The sequence below is a fragment of the Artemia sp. Qi Xiang Cuo genome, chromosome 2, assembly GCF_049724085.1.
Source record: "Artemia sp. Qi Xiang Cuo chromosome 2, ASM4972408v1, whole genome shotgun sequence".
Taxonomy (NCBI): domain Eukaryota; kingdom Metazoa; phylum Arthropoda; class Branchiopoda; order Anostraca; family Artemiidae; genus Artemia; species Artemia sp. Qi Xiang Cuo.
In genome coordinates, this window is record NC_142795.1 from 38202593 (window position 1) to 38220258 (window position 17666).

At 36.2% G+C, this 17666-nt stretch overlaps 1 pseudogene across 1 annotated transcript in view; it reads left to right on the forward strand.

Moving 5' to 3' along the window:
• Positions 1–17666, forward strand: part of LOC148955202 (putative ATP-dependent RNA helicase DDX49) — a 72892-nt pseudogene that overhangs the window by 32375 nt on the left and 22851 nt on the right. The window contains exons 3-5 of the transcript XR_016143516.1: positions 2192–2296; positions 7629–7795; positions 14499–14653. The product of XR_016143516.1 is annotated as a putative ATP-dependent RNA helicase DDX49 (transcript). The remainder of the gene's footprint in view (positions 1–2191; positions 2297–7628; positions 7796–14498; positions 14654–17666) is intronic.

Here is a 17666-nt window from a genome sequence, read left to right on the forward strand (position 1 = left end):
CGTGTCAAAAATGGAGGGCTCATCCATTTTCCCGAGGAAAGAGAAGCAAACAAATCTGATTCATTTGGAGGTTGCTACTCACAGTGACAATCAATATATACAAGCCTGTCGCGTGGTGAGTGCCGGCCTTGAAATCGGTTTACATGGTTTTTTCTCTTGAAACTAGCATATTGACATTTCTGGCCACAAAAACGATCTAAATAGGCCACAACTTTAAGGAAGAATTTGTATTTTTCTCAGGGTGGTTGTATCGAACCTATGGCGACGCTCTGACATCAAGAAGAGGCTCACATTGTCTGCGGTTAGAAGACAAGCGACAATTACAATCTATATATAAAAATCTGCCGCGTAGTTCTGGCCGGGCCTGACCCATGACATCAAGAAGAGGTTGACATTGTCTCCGATTAGAAGACAAGTGACAGTGAGAAATAATATTTGTAAGCCTGTCGCGTAGCCGTGCTGGAGCCCGGACTCGAAATCGGCTACATAGTTTGTTTCTTCTTTTTAAATGGCATATGGATATTTCTTGCCATAAATGATTTAAATAGGTCACAACGTCAAGGAAAAACTTGTATTTTTCCTAGGGTGATTATATACTCACAGTGACAATCAATATATACAAGCCTGCCGCGTGGTGAGTGCCGGCCTTGAAATCGGTTTACATAGTTTTTTTTTCTTGAAACTAGCATATTGGCATTTCTGGCTGCAAAAAATATAAATAGGTCACAACTTTATGGAAGAATTTGTATTTTTCCCAGAGTGGTTGTATCGAACCTATGGTGACGCTATGACATCAAGAAGATCCTCACGTTGTCTGTGGTTAGAAGACAAGCGACAATGACAATCAATATATAAAAGCCTGCCGCGTAATTCTGGCTGGGCTGAGACTCGAAATTGGCTACATAGTTTTTTTTTTCCTTTTTTAACTGGCATATTGACATTTTTTGCTACAAATGATTTAAATAGGTCACAACTTCAAGGAAAAATTGTATTCTTCCCAGGGTGATTGTATCGAACCATAGCACCGAGAAAAGGCTGCGGTTAGAAGACAAGGGACGATGAGAATTAATATATGGAAGCCTACCGCGTAGCCTTGTCGGTGTAGTTACGGTACTATATATATATATATATATATATATATATATATATATATATATATATATATATATATATATATATTTATATATATATTTATATATATATATATATATATATATATATATATATATATATATATATATATATATATATATATATATATATATATATATATATATATATATATATATATATATATATATACATATATATAGTACCGGGAACACGGCGGCTTCGCTGCCGGGCCCCGGCATTCGACAGGCTTCTATATATGTATTCTAATTGTCGCTGGCCTTCTAACCACAGACCATTTGACACAATTTGTTGTCTTTTCATATTGGGGTCTTTTTAAAGATATTTGATTATTAAAGCAATTCCGATTTCTAACAACGATATCTACTAAGCTTTAAACTTTTGGTTTTCTTTTTTAAGATTTTGAATTGTGGTAATTCCTTGTTAAAATATATACAAATAGTTTTGCAATTACCAGCCACCGGGCCCCGGCACGCGGCAGGCTTCTATATATTGACTTTTATTGTCGCTTGTCTTCTAACCGCAGACAATTTGCTGCCTTTTTATACTGAGTCTTTTCAAAGACGTTTGATTAGTAAAGCAAGTCCGATTTCTAATAACGATATCTACTAAGCTTCAAACTTTTGCTTTTATTTTTTAAGGTTTTTGAGTTGCTATAATCCATGTTAAAACATATACAAATATTTTTTTAACCAACAGTTTTTGCTCTTTACGCAATTTAATGTCTTTTCATACTCTGTCTTTTCAAAGACAGAGGTAATCAAACCACATGGCTGTTTCAGTTTCTTGGCTATATTTACCTCAGGGACAATAAATTGTGTAAAGTCTTTTCATACTGTAGTCTATTCAAAGATGTTTGGCTAGCCGAGTTTCTACCATGAAAAACTGCCTAAAATTTTGCTATTTATTTTTGCTCAGACCTCTGGGAGAGGGAGGCTTCAGCCCCAGAGCTTTTTTATACTTTTTATTTTAGATTTCTAAAAAAAATATTTATATTTTATTCTTCTTTTACAGATAACAAATTTATATGTACATCATGTTATTTATTTTTTCATTTTAGCTAAAAACAATCTTCCCTGCCCTCTCAACAGAGAAGCAAGTACTACTTTTCAGTGCAACAATGACAGACACATTAGAAAAAATGAGGACATTGGTTATGAAAGAGGTAAGGTCGTTGTATACGGGTGAATTTAACTGGTACTTTTTCTAGAGCTTCTTCAGGTAGGGAGCTAAATGCTTGTTCTTTTTAGAGGCTTTCTACTCATGGGTATAAACTTTTCAGAAAGTGAGTTGCTTTTTATTCGAAACTTGATTTTAAACATTCTTATAATAGGATAGTAGTTTATACCTTAGAAATGAAATTGTAAAGTAGTTTTGCCGATACAGGCACGTAAGGAGCGGGGAGCCGTTGGGCCTATGGTCCCTCTAAATCTTGAGATTTTTCCAATCTTTCCTTCAGTCTCCTTACAATTATAATTTGCCTATTTGTGTGGTATTATCGAAGTTGTCCTCCTATCACCAAATTATCGAATAGCCTGTTACTGCATAGCCTGTGTGAATTTAATATAATACAGATGTTAGAAGACGCAACCATAGCAGAGACAGGATCTTTTATCGTTGGCATGCATTGAAAATATTTTTTTTCAAAATTGTGATTAATGGGTCCAATTTTTGCCTATTTTGGCTATACAACTGCTCTGTTAAGAATATGGCAGTTTTTGACAGTCTCTATGTCTTCTCTAAGTTCTTGTTTTATAAATTGGGAAATACGAGTCAGAGGTCTTGTTTGGTAAAAAAACGAAGATGGCACGTGAAGGGTGGTGAAAGATGCCGTGTTCCAAGGGAGAAGGGGTTATTGCCATAATTCAGTTTCCTTTTTTGTATTTTTTCTATCGAGATAGCATGTCTTTGCAAGGGTCTTTTGGTACGGCCTAAATAGGGGTCCCCACAACTGCAAGGAATTTCATATAAATCTAGATCAGCTGCGTACGCAGGAATTTGTTTCGGGGGGGGGGGGGCAAAGCCTTCAAATCTCTTATTCTGTGAGGAGTATCTGACAATTAAGGGAAAATAAAAAAATCGTGAGATTTCGGGGGGGGGGGGTACTAACTGAAAAAATTTAATTTTTTTTCCTTTCATAACTTTAATAAATCAAATAATATTAACATTTTGATTACTAAATATCAGTATATGTATTACAATGCACATTCATTTTTATTTTTTTCAGTAAAGTGCAAATTATGTTCTGGCCTTGGGATGGCATAGGAGTTGTAAGTTTGACTCGGTTATTTATTGTAATTTCTGTTCTTTTTGGGTTTCATTTACTTATCGATGCTGATTTGTGGTAGTTTCACGCTTGGTAGATTATTTGATTTAATTTTTGCTTATTTTTGGTTTAATGGGGTTCTTTACTTTTCTTTGAAAAACTTATTTTTTGGAAAAAGTTTTTTCTTAAAATTAATTTCTGTTCGTTTTATATTTAAATAGTCTTTTCAGGGAAAAAGAAAATAATACTTTAAATCTTTTTTTTTTGTTTTTTAATAATTTATAGTTTGGCCTACTATTTGTATGCTGGAGAAAAAATTTCAGCAATTTTTAACAACATACACCCTTTTAAAAATCTGGACACAAATAGTAGTGTTTAATTTAGTTTCATACCTCCTCTAGTTGACCTGAAATAGAAATCTTGATACCATTCGCAAAAAAAATCTGTTTACTTTCTTTGATAGCTTGGATACACTTACGCTATTTTGATTTGGTTAAATTTTAAGAGCAGAAGTAGTCCCGAAAGTTTGAACATAATACCCTCAGTCGTTCTTGGGATACTGCTGAGATGCCTTATTGGGAATTAGCATTAACACAGTGCATTTTGATTTAATCTTGAGGAAATATTTAGTTGTTAATCATAATAGGCAAATGGGAGGGTGGGCGTGGGAGAAGGACTAGTTTCGCTCCAATCACTTTTGAATATTATCCCTGTTTTTTCCCTAGTTATTTTAATTGGAGTCAGCCCTTTTCGAAGTTCCTAATAGATGTCTTTCGGTACGAAGTGCCCTGTTCTAAACAAAAAAAAAGAAGAAAAAAAAATAATAATACATTGTTCCCACATCAATTTTTACTATAAAAAGGTCAAGTCTTCCAATAGCTTTCGACTATTAAAAAGGGCACTATGCCTTTCAATTTCCAATCGAATGAGCCCTTTTTTGAGTTTCTACGACAACCCTTTTTATACACACCTCATATGGCCGAAGGGCATAAATTACAACCCTTGCCCTGCGGGCTGTGAGGGGGTTGTCATCCTCAAAGACCTAATTTCCAGAACTGAACTACGTTAAACAACATGACTATCTCAAAATTTTGATTGGATGTGTTCGGGGAAATGGTGGGCGTGAGAGGGGCGTTAGTTGCTCTCCAATCACTTTCAAATAATAAAAAAGGCCCTTTTAATTTCTAATCGAAAAGCCCTTTTAATTTCCAATCGAATGAGCCCTTTTGAAGTATCTACAACAATGCTTTCAATAAAAACCTTATATAACCCTTAGGGCATAACTTACAACCCTATTCCTGAGGCATGGGGGGGGGGGTTATCATCCTCAAAGACTTAGTATCCATAAATTTCAAAGACGTTGAAGGAAATTGCTATCTCAAAACTGTGGTTGAATGTACTTGGGGAAATGGTGGGCGTGAGAGGAGGGTTAGTTGCCCTCTAATCACTTATGACTAGTAAAAAGGGCACTAGCCCTTTCAATTTCCAATCGAATGATTCCTTTTTGAATTTTCTACGACAACACTTTCTATAAAAACCTTATATGCCCCCAGGGCATAACTTACAGCCCTTGCCCTGAGGGCTGTGAGGGGATTTTCATCCTCAAAGACATAATTTCTGGACCTTTCAACAACGTTGAACGAAATTGCTATCTCAAAATTTTGATTGGATGTGTTTGGGGAAATGGTGGGTGTTACTTGCCATCCAATCACTTTTAACTATTAAAAAGGGCACACGCCCTTCTAATTTCCAATCGAGTGAGCCATTTTTTAAGTTTCTATAACATCACTATCTATAAAAACCTTATTTACCCCCAGGGAATAACTTGCAACCCTTGCCCCGAGGGTTCTGAGGGGGGTTATCATCCTCAAAGACCTAATTTCAAAATTTTTTTAATACGTTGAACAAAATGTCTATCTCAAAATTTTGATTGGATGTGTTTGGATAAATGGTGGGCGTGGAAGGGGTGTTAGTTGCCTTCCAATCGCTTTTGACTATTAAAAAGGGCACTAGACCTCTTTGTCTCCAACCGAAGAAGGCCTATTTGAAGTTTCTACGAAAACGCTTTCTATAAAAAACCTTATATACCCCCAGTGCATAACTTACAACCCTTGCCCTGAGGGTTGTAGGGGGAGGGGTGTCATCCTCAAAGACCTAATTTCCAAAACTTTCAACTAGGTTGAAAGAAATGGCTATCTCAAAATTTAGATTGGATGTGTTTGGGGAAAAGGTGGGCGTGAGAGGGGGATTAGTTGCCCTTCAATCATTTTCGACTATTAAAAAGAGCCCTTTGTATTTCCAATCGAACGAGCCTTTTTTGAAGTTACTACGACAACGCTTTCTATAAAAACCTTATATGCCCCCAGGGCATAACTTACAATCCTTGTCCTGAAGGCTGTGAGGGAGTGTCCTCCTCAAAAACATTATTTCTATGTGAAAATCAACTACGCTGAACAAAATGGCTATCTCAAAATTTTGATTTGATGTGTTTGGGGAAATGGTGGGTGTGGAAGTGGTCTTAGCTGCCTTCCAATCTTTTTTGACTATTAAAAATGGCACAAACCGCTCCATTTCCAATCGAATGTGCCCTTTTCGTAGTTTCTACGACAACTCCTTCGATACGAAGTGCCCTGGTCTTTTTAGCTGAATAATATAAATATCTGCCGAATTTTAATAGTAGGATGAAAATAGAAAGAAATACATTTGTTTTCGTAATGCAAAAAACATTTGCTTTAATGAGGCAAATCCTTAAATGATTATCCAGTATGAAGAAAAATCAGCCAAAATCAATAGAGTGTAATATACACAGAATAACCTGATGCAGGCCATGTTATGATTAGCAAGTGGAAATATTGAAAAGAAAAAAGAAGCAAATAATAACCCACCAATATAATTTACCTTCCATATATTTCAAAACTCACGACAAATTTAAAAAAAGTTTGCACACAAAATAATTTTTATGTAGTATTTACCAATAATTTTAAAATCATGAAATTCCTAAACTCTGGCAAAGCTATGTTGGTAGAACCCATCAAAATTTAGAAAAACGCCTACAACAGCACAAAGACGACATAATTAAGGCTTTAAATTCTAACAGTACAAATGTTTCTTTTGACTCTGCTTTAAGCAGTCATATCTTTGATAATCCAAGACATATAATGCTTTTTGAAGAAACTTCCCTTATTAGCAATGATTTGGGCATAAAACAAGTTGTTCGAGAGGCAATTGAAATTGGAATCAAAATGAATAATAATGCTTCTTTAAATAGGAATTTGGGGGAATATTTGCTTAATGACTTATATACAAATTTAGTTAGAAATGATTTAACTAATTATATTAAAAACCAGTAAACAATTCCACTTAACCTGTTTCGGATAGACCATCTAGGCTTGCTGCCAAAAAGGCAAGATTAGCTTTAAGAGCTTGTCTGTAAATGTTTCTTATTCCATTTGAATGAACTGTCTTTTTTCACTTCGCTTGATGTACCAGTCGTGTTTGAACTTCCTTGAAGTAATGATGCTAGGGCTGTTTTGAAAATATTTTAGTTTCAACGATTGAATTTTAGTGTGAGTTGTTTTATATTTGTTTTTTCTTCATTTGTTTTTGCTAAGGACGGCTCTTGGATGTAGGGTCGAAATATTCATTTAAAGTTGCGTTCCACTGTCTTATATAGAAAAAATTCCCTATTATTCTACTTATTGTTTAAAAAAAAAGAAATTACAGGCTAGCAAAATAGGACTCGTCAGAAATACCCGACTAGCTTAGTTGGAAAGGTTTTGTTCTAACTGTGTAACAGTAAATTTTTTTCAAAAATTATATACAGCTGTTTGTTTTGATATGCTTTTTACTTCTTACTTTAAGGTTTGTCAACAAGGTAAATTCAATCAGCCATAGTAAATAGAACATGAGTGATATAATTTCTTCTTCCATAAATATATTTAAAAGGAGTTAATTCTAATGAAGTCCTATCCATATTTTCGTAAGAAGCAAATGTTGACTCTGCTAATGAAATACTCCTACCCCAACTGCGTCTGATCATAATGTCGGGTATTTTTAGTCTTTTCCCTTTGAATTTGTTGGTTCATTTTGTCACGTGAGTGTAATTTGTGATTTGTTTCGTTGCATGAATTTGATTTAGAATGCTCTAGCATTGCAGTATGTCCACTTTAGAACTAAAACTATCATTAGGAAAATGATCTTGTTACAGGATTTTAAAGAGTTCCTCTTTTAGCCCTTTTTCTATGAGGCACCGGCTGAAGTGGCGACTGCTGATAGATTAGAAGAGAAATGTATTTTGATACCGGCATACGTCAAAGATGGATATTTAACACATCTTGTCTTGAAATTTAGGAAGGAGAATCCTAAAGGATCGTGCATTGTGTTCACTGATACATGCAAGTAAGCTAGTCCGTATTCTATCACAAAGTACAGGACTAATGAAAAAAGGGTGTGACTCATGGCGTCAGATTCTACGAATGAGCTCATGTTCCACTAATCGTTTTGCCTAATTCTAAGCGGTTTTTTTTTGTAATGGTGCTGTGCAAATTATTAAAAAAAAAAAAATTCCAAAAAATAAGTTTTTCAAAGAAATTATTGGTTTTATTACTCGTGTTTTATTAGATCTCGTGTTCCACTAATCGTGTTGCCCTAATTCTGAGTTTTTTTTTTTTTTTTTTTTTTTTTTTTTTTTTTTTTTTTTTTTTTTTATGAAGCGAAAAACCGAGCTATTTGAAAATCGACCGAAAGTCCCTTTTTTATATCGAAATTTATATTCAGAGGATGGCCTCTGGTCATTCTTTATTACTTTTTCTAAATTTTTTTTGTGATTGCAGATCACTTTCGTGCATCAGTAGCATTGACATCTCTTTTTTTATTTTCATTAGGGTCAGCAGACTATCGCAAGATTGTAGAGAGATGTCTAATGACTCAATTAAAAGCTCTTGATCATATCTACATTTTCTTTTTTTTATAAATTTGTCTTGATAAGGCCATCGTAAATTACCGTACGGTATCAAAAGTGGCACTTTCTAATCCCATTTTTCAATTTGAAAGGCTGGGAAGCATAACAAGGATACTATTACATGCCGAATATTATTTAGATAAGTAATTATGCAATAATTTAAGCAAAAAGTAATAATAATAAAAAATTACTTAAAATAGAAAAACATTTTCAAAAGATATGCAGACCCAAAATTTTGTGAAAGTGATACCCTTAAATTACCAATATGAGTTTGAACTGACCAAGCAAATCTCTAAAAACTCCTGGGTAGTGACTTAATTAGAATGTACGCTTTTTATCATACCGAATCGAAGAAACAACTTTTTATCTCTTCTAATTTTACACTTAATTAAACTCCTTTAAAAAAACTTTAATCAACACTTGTTCTAATTTAATAAAGTTTTTCTATAGAATTCATATTTCCAAAAATGTTTCCCAGAACTCTTACCGGCCAAATAACAAAATAAAAAAAACACTATGTTTATATCTTTTATATACTTTATTCTAGTTCTATATAATTGATTTTTCTTATTGATCTCAAAAGTTTTGCATTTATCTGTTGTTGTTTTTTTCATGCCAGGGGAGGGCAAACTACATGAAGCTTCTTATTCTTGATGTAATAATACTTGTTGGATGATCGGCTTTGGATCCCTGTCATCATGTATGACTCCAATCACTATCACCCAGTCCTTCTTTTGATTTTGACAATATTTTTGTGAAAATAACGCTTTCTAAAAATCTGCGCTCTTTTTTTTTGTGAAAATCTATGATTCGTTTCATTTTGATCATTATGCGGGAAATATGTCACAAAATCAGATACGATTATCCAATGTTCGGAACCATAAACATCATCAGGAATATCAAATGTAATGAATGCGCTGTATGGTGAAATTATTATATATGAGTGACTGACGTATCTACCTTAAATTACCTTACCTTAAATCGCACTAGCCAGCGATAAGGACGAATCCTGTAGACGCCGGTCAATGATGATGGTGGCTCAGCTCATCGGGCGCATCCCAAACTGTGCGCCATGGCTTGCTGCACCAATCTCTGTCAACAGCTGACTTGAAGGCTTCAGTATTAGGGGACATGACTGCATTCTGGCTAAGGGAATTCCATAAGCCAACCACACGGTTGGAGAAAAATTTATTTCGCAGCCTGGTATTAGCGCGTTTCCGGTAGAGCTTTAGGGGGTGCCCTCTTGTTCTTCACGAACTATCTAACTGGAATAAGTCAGGGATGATATCGTGGTTGCAGATCAATTTGAATGTCATCAATACATATCCTTGCTTACGTCGGTATGTGAGAGATGGTATTTTGAGCCTCTGGAGTCTGGTAGAATATGGCAAATTTTGAAAACCACTTATACATGTCGTTGCTCGCTGCTGCACCAATTCCAGAATCAATTGGTCAAGCTTGTTAACTGGCGTGGCAATGGACATCCCAAAATCTAATTTTGGTCAGATCAGGCCCATTAGGAGCTTAGTAATCACTGCTGGAGATCTACTGCAGAACGTTCTCTTTATTATACCGAGAGTTTGGTTGGCTTTGGCTACTGCAGACTGCGTGTGTAAGTTGAATTTGAGCTTGTTATCAACCAAGACTCCCAGATCTTTTTCGCAGTGACTGGTTGTAAGTGGCTGTTTAGAACCACAATTGGATTCCATAAAATACTGGCTGAGAGGGTTGTTTGCTCCAAAGTGTATGACCTTGCATTTCTGGATATTAAATTCTAGTCGCCAGGTTTTTGCCCACGTTGAGAGTGCGTCGAGATCTGCTTGGGGTACTTTGGGGGTCATAAATCGGACCGACTATTTTGGAATCATCAGCATATAAGCAAATCTTATTCTTTATGATTGAAGATGCATCATTAATATAGATCTTGAATAGAGTTGGGCCCAAAACCGTGCCTTGGGGTACTCCGCTTTCTACATCTGCTGATTCTGAGAAGAAAATTGATCCACCATCCCCAAATACTCTTACCACCTGCTTCCTGTTGGTAAGAAATTGCATCGTCCAATTTATGACTTCATCGGGGAGGCCTATTGCGTGGAGTTTAGAATTTAGCCTCCTATGACATACTTTATCAAACGCTTTCGCTAAGTCTAATAATATCATATCAACTGGGGATCCCGTGTCCATAAGTTCTGTGACATGCTCGTAAGCATCAATGAGGTTAGTATCAACAGATCGACTGGGGCGGAAGCCATGCTGGCTAGGAGATAGTAGCTTGTTCGCATTTAGGTGTTCAATAATGGCTGAATTAACTATGCCTTCAAGAAGTTTTCCCACTCCCGAGGTGAGACTAATTGGTCGATAGTTGCTGGCTTCATCTCTGCTGCTTCCCTTATGAACAGGTGTAATGTAAGCTTCCTTCCAGTCTTGTGGAATAGATTTAGTATTTAGGGACTTTTGGAATAGTAGGGTGAGAGGATGTGATAGTACTGCATACGTCTCCTTTAAGAGCCAAGGGGGCACTCTGTCAGGTCCTGTTGATTTATTTGGGTTAATCTTCTTTAGTCGAGTCTCTACATCTACTTTAGTAATATTAATGGGTGGCATACTTTTTTGAATATCGTACTGTGGGGGGTCTGGAAATGGGGTATTATCTGCAACTGTGAATACTGAAATAAACTGCTTATTTAGTGCATTAGCCATCTACCTTGGGTCACAGATTTTAGATCCATCTTGTACAAGTTGAGCGACAGAATGCCTTCCAGGCTTACCCGATGACACATACCTCCAAAATTTCTTAGGGTTAGTTTTTGTTGCAGCTGCCACTGATTCCTCATACTTCTCGGTGATATTTCTGGAGAGACTTCTAAGCTTGTTACGCGCCTGCTTATATTTTGTGTAATAGTCAGCCTGGTTTTCATTCTTTGTGTACAGCTTCCAGTATTTCTTTTTTCTGTTCCTAGCCATTTTTATTTCTTTTGTAATATACGGGAGGGTTATTGGTTTCCTTTTCCATTTTGTAGAAGAGTGATTTTCAATAGCCTTCAGTAATATTCTTTTCGTAGTTGTCCATGACTCTTCCACATCTGTATTCTCAATGAAAGACCAATCACATTGAGTCAGTTCCTGATAAATTAGACTGTAATCCGTGTCCACATGTTTTGTAAATTCTAGTCTTTGGGGATACAGTCTAAAACTGCAACTTATGACAATGTGGTCACTAGCTCCAAATGGTGGTAGGGGCTCGATGCTTATTATACTCTTGGTCTTTTGCTAGGAGTAGATCAAGTAGCGAAGGGTTCTGGCTATTTCTATATCTTGTCGGGAAGTTAACTGCCTGGTACAAAGAATGATTAAATAGGCACTCCAGGAATGGTCTTATTAAACTATTTTCAGAAAAACTGAATCCGTTGACCCATTGAATATTTGGGAGATTGAAATCACCAACAATAATTATGTTTCCTCATAGCTTCATTTTAATATCAATTGAAGTACTCATAGCAAGTAAAGAGGATTCAAGGCTAGCGGAACTGGGGCTTCTATACATGCAACCAATGTAAAATGGCCCACAAGGCAGGAGGACAGATATCCACACTTGTTCAATATATGGTTCATAATCTGAATTAATATCTATGCTTCCTACCTTCAGAGAGCTTCGGATGTACACGGCTATTCCTCTTCCTCCTTCTCTAGATAAGTTGGTGACCAGGGTATAATCGGGTATCTGGATCTGGGTATCTCCAAGAGGAGTATTGGTCCATTTAGGTTTAATCTCGCAGAAAGCATAAACGTCTGCTTTTTCCATCGTAACGGCATATTTTATCTCATGGAGCTTTGACGTTAAACAATCTACGTTACTGAAGACAACTTTCAGACAATTGTTCATCCAATGCGTGCAACTTTTATTCGGGCTATTATCCAGATCAGTACATTCCCCTGACTCTATGCTGCTGTGGTTTGAAACGTTACTCATGAAAACAGTCTGCTCGGAAAGAATACAGCTTACTGATCTCGCACTGTAAAAAGATTCACTTGATTCATCAATAGTACTTATTTCAACATTAGAAGACACAGGGCTATTTACACTACTATATATATTTCTTTGAGAATCTTCTAGTTCATGTCTATTGCAGCTGGTGCTGCAAAGTTGGGCATGTTTTTTGGAACAATTCTGTTGCCTTGAATGACTAGGTTTTCTTCCTCATTAGCTTGTCGTACATGAAGTACTTCATACAGCTTTGTCCTCTTTATACGGTCGGCTTTTGAAACATCATTTCTAAACTGAATTTGGCCTGTTCCTACTATCCTAGAGGGTGCAAGACACGCCTGGTCTAGTCCGTAAGATAGTGGGCTCTCTAAAAAAAAAAAATATGGAACCTTTCTATCCATTCGAATGGGATTTTCAGATAGGACTTTGATTATAATGTTCCGATCACCCATCATTAAGTAAAGAGTATTAAGACCAGTTTGTTTATCCAACAGACTTTTAAACTTACTCTTGCATTCTGTCTGGCTAGATGACTGAATACGGTAAATAATAGCAATTAAGAACTTTTTTTTATATTGAGAAGATCATTCAACTGCACAAGATTCAAATGTCATTGAAGTATCCAAACTAAAAAGAAAAAACCTTAAACAGTATTGAAGGCATGTTTAATGGTTTACTCCTCCCTTCTGTCAAAGTCAGTATACTATACAGATAACTGTAGCCATCAATATACTAGCCTGGTTGTTGTGTGAATATCTTAACAAGCTTTATTTCTTAAGAAGCCGTCAGGTCAGTTGTTGCATTTTTAAGAAGGTCTGAAGATATGTACATGCCTAGTTTTTTTTCCGGAGGGGTCTATAATTTTGGGGATGGAGCCCTGGCTCCTCATATCCCTCTAAAACAGCTAATTATGCCTCTAATATGGTGGACATCACAGACGTTCGAAGGGAATCGGGGATGAAAGACTGAACACTTTCATTTAAAGTTTCGCAAGAGTTTGGCGAACAATCTGAAACACTTTGATTTTTATTTTATTTTCTTGTGGCAATCTTGCTGATGACTATTGTTTCTTTGTTAGAACTTTGAAGAAGCGGAACTTAGATTATGTCTTTGACGGTTAAATTCGTATTTGAATAAAAGCATAGAAGTTGGGACGGTGATTTTAGTGCTTTAGCGCTCTTGTAAATAGCTTGTGACGTATTGCAAGACAAAACAAAATAAGTCTTGGAATACATGGGATGTACCACACCTGCACAAAGGGGGAGGCGGAGTTGGTGATAAGAAGAGAAGCTTCTCTTCCTTCCAAAATCAATCCAAAAGACTCCCCCCGCCCTATAAAAAAATAAGAATTGTGGCTTAAGAAGGAATTTGTTCTTTTTTTGACGCACCCCAAAAATATCTTTTGACCCCCTCTCTCCCCATGAGCTGAACCTGCGTGCGCCCACTATAAGTACCAGTGTAGCTTTCTCTAAAATAGGATCAATCCAAGATCCAATTGGTTTAGGTTTCGTTATTCACGAACAAGAAACAATTTTCACTATTTACAAACGCTGCACTTATCAAAAATGATGTCTTTTATACGTAAGTTATACAAACCTGAATTAGCGGTTGGTTTCAGAGTCAACCATTTCCTGAAAAACTAACTTTTAAGATAGAGGGTTCGAAATTTAAGTGGGAAAACTCGATCGTTTATTACTTTATAAAACAACTAAAATATTGTAAGAGCAATTCACTAATAGAAATTTAATATATTTGAGACAAAAGCTGAGAATAAGATACTAAGCTATAGGGGAAAGGCCAAGAAAGCGATAATATCTTGTCTAACGATATAAAAAGTGCACCAATGTTCTGCTCATATGCTATGTAATAAGTAGACGTTTGAAATGTCCTCCTCTAGGGAAAATCAGTGACACGTTAGTTGCTATTAGCTGGCTAGCTTGAAAAAAGCTAAGTTTGTTTTGGAAATATTGAAAATCTATTCCTCAATTGATTTCTGTAAAATTTTTATCAATTTCTCTGGGAATCCATATGCTTAGCACTATTTTGACTGTATTAGTTTTTTTATTTTGAAATATTGTTTACTGTATGTCTGAAATAGTGTGTTGACGTTGATTGCCTAAAAAATGGGTTTTTAATGCTTAAAAATTTAATCACAGAAGCTGTCAAATATTATGTATGATGCTGAAAGAGCTTGGTTTCGAAAGCGTTTCGCTTCATTCCATGATGCCCCAAAGAGAGCGAGTTTCGGCTTTGGCAAAATTTCGGTCAAATAATGTTAGAATCCTTGTGGCAACTGATGTAGCTAGTAGAGGTAAGTAACTTTGTCAGAAAAGTAAAAGATACTTCTTTTTGGAGTTCGAGAGTGTACGTTCTTTAATTGAAATTAATTTAAGGCACGTTTTCAAAAAGAATAATCTTTTTGAAGACAAGTAAAAAACGATACTAAAACCTAAAATAATACAAAATAAAGTCACGTAATGAGTCGAACGTAAAATGAACAGAAATTACAATGAATATTCAGATGATTCGTCAAACGAACCTACATTACCACAAACAAGAGTTGGGCTGCCGTTCTCTTCTAACCTCTAAAGGCACGAATATCATTTATGTGCTACTGAAAACAATATACGCTCATTTTTGTTTATACTGACTAGTACAAGCTTATTTTTCTGTCGAGTAAGGACGTAGCTCGTGTTTACTGATTCGTTCTGCAAATTGGACGTAGCTCAATCTCGCACTGAGTTTGGAATGAGGCTCGTTTTTAAAGATTATTTTTAGCACTTAGTTAAGATGTAACTCAGTTTTGCTTGGAAAGTCAAGATTTAGCTTGTCTTTGCATAGTCATTCCTCTTACTTGGAATTAGCATGGACCTATCTCGACTTTGCATCAAGTGGTTAGGTCTACACACTTGGTGTGAAATTCTTTACTTTTTATTTAGCTCGTCTGGCATCAAACGTGTCTGCAGTTAAAGGCCACAGGGCCCGTTGGGATAGAATAAAAGTACCTTAGAACTTTCATTTTGATGAGGCTTTTCCTAATTTTTTGTGTCCATCCATTCTATACGAAATGGCCGGGAGGGTGGGGAATAAATAGAATAATAAATGAGGGACACGTCGCTCTTTACTAAGCCATTGCTAGTTTTTTGTTTCTGAAGATTTCCCCGTTTAAAAAAAAGCTTCTATTTGCATAATGTAAAGCCCTCGCCAATAACACTGCACGAGTCTTGTCCCCCCTTAGAGGATCAATTTATGGATCTTTTGACTATTCTAGTAGAAATGGCTATTTCAACCCGATGCCATCAAGCGCTGCATGGGGGGTAAAAGAGTGTGTGGGAGTTGGTTGTGTTGCCCTCCGACTGGTTTTGGCCTCAAAATGGGCACAAGGCCTCAGAATTTAAGATTAGTTGAGCCCTTCCCCAACTTTTTGCGATTCCGTTCTTATGACGAGCCCTGGTTGTCGCTCTTTACTGAGCCAGCAATATCGCATTGACTATGATTAAGGAAGGAAATGAGACAATTAAAGAAATCAAGAAGCCTTTAATCACCGTGCAAAAAGGTGGGTAGAATAGCAGCAATGCTACTTAGCAGTTTTCAAATTTGCTGATAGATTTTGTCTGAAAATAGCATTTTTACATATAAAATACCTTTTTCCTCAAAGAAAAGCTGTCAAAATACAAGTTTTGCTGCTAAAGTGTCAGCAGCTTTTGGAATTCTGTTGAATTCTGCTACTTGCAGCTTTGGAACTTTTTCCATAGCTGCCTTTTACTCTTGGAATAGTTACTAGCCCCAGAAAATTAATCCTCCCGAAATCCCCCCCTCCTATCCCCGAAATTGAGGTTTTTATGTGTTGGTAGATCTATTTTTGCCACAATAGTATGTTGCCAAACTCACTTTTGACAGCAAAATTTTATGTTCGATTTTTGGTTTTGACAAGTCTGCTTTTATTATTTTTAATGAAATTGTCATGTTTTATCTGGACTAGCCATATCTTGGAGAGGAGATGTACATATGGTGCACAGGGATTTGTGTATTGAACGTGTATAAGTGTATATTGATAATTTTTTAAAGAACTTGAAGACTTGGGCAGACAAATTACAATTTTGACTGGTTTTTACTCAGTTTTTGTACGATCTTCATTCACCCCTTGCCGAGATATGGAATAAGAAAGGGAAAAAAAAGGTCACTAGTGTTTCCCGACAGTTCTTTTTATTTGTTGTGGTTTTTAGGGGAAAGACCGTTCAGTGAAATGGGCCACATTTCTTTTCAACCCGTTTCCCTTTTTGAAGGGTTATCAAAATCAGAATAGGATCTCTAATTTCGCAAGGATCACGTGGAGTTGTTTTTGTGTCTCTATTTTCTCCCTAAGTCTTTTTGTGTCACTGGATGGACAGGACAGAGTCACTCTTGTGACTTTTCTGAAGACCTTGAAACAAGAACTGGTTAGAGCGTTGCTACTGCATGTGGATTAATTACAGGTAAACGTGGAATTTCAAATAGAGAGAAGCGAAAGAGATTGACGCCCCTCGCCTCTGGAGTCCTTTTTTTGTGTTTTCTGTTTCATTTATGAAATTATGAGTCAATACTGACTAGCCAAATAATTTAGAACCAATTGTGGTTAGATGTCAGTCAAACTACAGATGAAGACTTTGGAAAATCAGTAGCTGAATTTATTTGGGCACTAAAAAGTGCAGATTCAACTATTCTTGCACGTTTTATCTCAGATCATTGATAATGATTTTCGGTGTAAGGTTTCTGCTAGTTGAACTCGATGAATCTTATTCTGTTATTATTCATGACGAGGCGACAAACACAAAGAGTCTGAAAGAACCGCAGATACTAGTCTGTTTTTTCGTCTGAGGCAGGGGGAAAGTTGTTGACAGACATTTGAAGTCTGTTTTGATTGGCGTTCCTGCAGCTGATGTTCGTGTAGATGAGCTGTTGAAATGAAGTGTATATACTAATTCTTAATTCTGAAGGGCCTAAAGTAATTAAAAAATATTTAAAATTGTCGATGAAAAGAAAAGCATCATTTGTGGTGGAAAGGGTTTAGTGAACATAAGGACTTGTAGAATCCATTACGCATACAATGACTTCTAGAAGGCTATGAAAGAGCTAGGGAACAAATTTTTTAGCTTGTTCTTTCGATGTAATGCTTCTTCCGCGGATGGCCTAGCAGATTAGAAGAAATTCAGGAAGAAAAGAAGTCACCAAGACATTTACTGCTAAAGGACATTTCACACACTGGCTTTTATTTGGCCATGCACCTTATCGACTACTAAAGTAGGGGTAAACTATTAGGAATTACTTCCCCAAGTCCGTTCCCA